The sequence below is a fragment of the Malus domestica genome, chromosome 07 (assembly GCF_042453785.1).
Source record: "Malus domestica chromosome 07, GDT2T_hap1".
Lineage (NCBI taxonomy): Eukaryota > Viridiplantae > Streptophyta > Magnoliopsida > Rosales > Rosaceae > Malus > Malus domestica.
This window is the reverse complement of record NC_091667.1, coordinates 31,451,129-31,454,348: the sequence shown is the minus strand read 5'-3', so window position 1 is coordinate 31,454,348 and position 3,220 is coordinate 31,451,129. Positions and strand designations below refer to the sequence as shown.

Here is a 3,220-nt window from a genome sequence, read left to right as displayed (position 1 = left end):
CAATGGTTGACGGCGATGGCCAGAAAATAGCCTGAAAGGTGACTGATCCGTGGGAAAATTGGAAAACTCGCCATAAACTGGGTAAATTTTAAACGTTCATAACTTCTTCAATACTCAACGAAATCGAGTGACTCAAAAAAATAAAATCATACTTCTCAACGAGACAAAAAGAATGGTACATTACTCACCAGCTAACTCGCCATGGTTTGGCCGAAAAAATGCTCAAAAGTAGCTATCTTGGTCTAGAGTTAGCCACTTTCGACCCGTTTACCGGCCAAACCACGACTAATTAGCCATCGAAAAAGGCATCATTCTCTTCATCTTGTTGAGAAGTATGATTTTCGTTTTTGAATCACTCAATTTCGTTAAGTATTGAAGAAGTTATGAACGTTTAAAGTTTACCCAGTGATGAAGGGGATCGAGCACCATCAATCGTCAATGAAGGAAGGTGAAATTGGAGAGTGAAGAGGGAGAAAGCCCAGCAGTTAGGTTTGAAAACAGGAGCAAGTAGGTTTCATTATTATTTTTAATTATTTTATTAATAAAAATCATTGAGTAAAATCGTAAATATCCACCTTAGTTGACATGGTATTTTTTTAACTGATGTGGATGTTCATCTCAATTACCACATAAGATAGTATAAAATTATGATATATTTAGATGGTAAGAATAGTATTACTCTTATATGTTTGTTCCCAATGTTTTCAATATGTTCTAGTACTTTATAATTTATATGTCAATTTATTTTACAATTTATGTATTAGAGTACAATTATATATTTGTCTACGTAGAAGTCATTTATTTATATGTTATATAATACATTTAGTTAAAATTAAAAAAAATCGCTCAGGCTCCCGCCTAGTCTCCCTAAGCGCTAAGCTTCTACTCACCGTCCAACTAACGCTTAGCGCATTTTAGAGCCTTAATATATAATTCACGTAAAATTGATGTGTTAAGACAAAAGACATTGTGGATTTGTAATTAGTGATTGCCGTGAAATTTTCCATTTTATTGGGGTTTGAAATTTTCCATTTTATTAGGGTTTGAATAACATTGCAAAAATTCTACAACGAGGTGAACACGTTACATTTATATTACAGGCGGTGACATTTCTTCATCTAGAATCCTAATCCCCCCCCCCCCCCCCAAGTACCTCCTCTCCCCTCAAGAATTTGTAAAACCATTTAGGCCGGCTAGATGAAGTCAATGGCAAGTCTCTCTGAATTTGTAAAACCATTTAGGCCGGCTAGATGAAGTCAATGGCAAGTCTCTCCAGGTTAACTTCATATATTAAGGAGGCAGATTGTCTGACCTCGTGTTATGGTGCACTTCCCACCCCCTCCTATTTGTGCGGTCACGGTTAAGCTATGTCAACATTTTATATTTTTGTTACTTTTTGTCTTATTATCTCTATAAAAAAAAAATATAAAATGTTGACGTGGTTTAACTATAACCCCACAAATAAAAAGGGATGGGAAGGGTACCATAATGCCTCCGAATATTAAAAGCCTTCAATTTTTTAGGCCATTGCACGTCAATTTTGTGTATGACGCGTCAATTTTCATTTGGAGCCTTTTACCCGTCAATTTTTCCTATAGCATGTGACATTACTAATTTCCTTTTTCCACATTGCTGAATGTGCGACTAAGAGAGGAACAAGAAGTCATCTCGCACATTTTCTCTTCCACATGAATACAGCAATTGAACAGATCATAGTCTTGCGTACACTCATTGCCGGCCAAAAGATTTATGGAACACTGGTTAGCGAAAATGATTAGAAATTAAGTTTTGATTAATATAAAATATTGCCGATACAGTGATTAAATATTCAAATATCGACAATATAACGACTAATTTCAACATTTGAGATTTAAAAACGATCATTACAGTGTCATAATATTAACCCAAAAAGTTTTATTGGGTCATTTCGTCGAACACCTAGTAGGTACTTGTCAATTCTTGTCATGGGCAGCCTAGGTGATAGGCGATTGTCCACTACCACGATTAATTCTTAGACGTTTGAAAAATAATAAAGGGTGCCTAGACTTACATAGGCACCCACCTAGATCGCAACCTTCACATAGGCAGGAAATAAATAACTTCCATTTTACATTTTATTTTTTCAATAAGTTGTAAAAAACTTGTTGGATAATTGAATGAACTCTTTATGACCCCATCTATAAAAAGGGGTAGTCTCCACTGCTAAAATGCACAAGAGCAACAAAGAAGGAACTCAAACAATAAAGGAAAAATATCAGGGAAAATCATGAGGGCAGCAGGCTCATTGGCCGTGATCATATGCTTGTTATGGTGTGGTGTTTGGGAGGTCGTTCCGATGGCGAAGGCGAACACGTCGCCGAGCCAGTGTAAGCAGGAGGTGGGCCGTCTCCGTGATGAATGCAGGAGCGCTATACTTCCAGGACGTAATCCTTCTGCGCTCTGCTGCCAAATTGTTAGGGCTGCTCATGTTGAGTGTGTCTGCCCTTACGTCACCCCTAAGGTGGCCAATTTGATCCCCGTCGAACGTACAATTAAGCAGATTGAAGGTTGTGGAAGAAGTGTCCCTCGCAACTTCAAGTGTGGGAGTGAGTTCTATCCACATCTAATCTCTATCTGATCCATATTAGATAATTAATTTAAACTACATTAATTATTTTATGTGCTTAATAAATTTTTCTCCTTTGTTTTCATTTGCAGGCATCACGACCCCACCATGAGCGTCAATCCCACAAGAACAAGTATTCGTAAAGAATAAAACGTCCCTTTTTATTAGCTAGCTTTCTTGCTAGCTAAATGATGAATTAATTTACATGCAATTTAAATTATGAAGGGATGTACGTACCCATGTTTATGTAATAAAGAGTGAGACTAAATGAGACAGATATGTATTACTTTTAAAAGTCGTTTGATAATTATTTTGTTTTAGGTTTTAATTTTTAAAAAAAAAACTGAATTTTTGTTTAGTAACTACTTTCAGTTTTCTAAAAAATGAAAACTAAAAACCAAAAGTAAAAACTCAAGAAGAGGTTTTTAGTTTTCATTTTTAAAAAAAGAAAAATTGAAAATAGTTACCATACAATATTTCTGTTTTCAAAAAACTAAAAAACAAAATTATCCAACGGCCCCATAAATAAGTCAAATTCTATTGATCCGGAGGGGACACCACTTTGTTTTCTGTGTCTACCATTTTCTATTTCCATTTCCATTTTCTCATTTGTAC

The 3,220-nt window shown here is 35.6% G+C and overlaps 1 long non-coding RNA gene across 1 annotated transcript; it reads left to right on the top strand.

Moving 5' to 3' along the window:
* Positions 1–2,196: 2,196 nt before the first annotated feature.
* On the top strand, positions 2,197–2,900 carry LOC103424696 (uncharacterized). Its single transcript, XR_011582902.1, has 2 exons — positions 2,197–2,585; positions 2,698–2,900. It is a non-coding gene; the product is annotated as an uncharacterized lncRNA (long non-coding RNA).
* Positions 2,901–3,220: the final 320 nt, after the last annotated feature.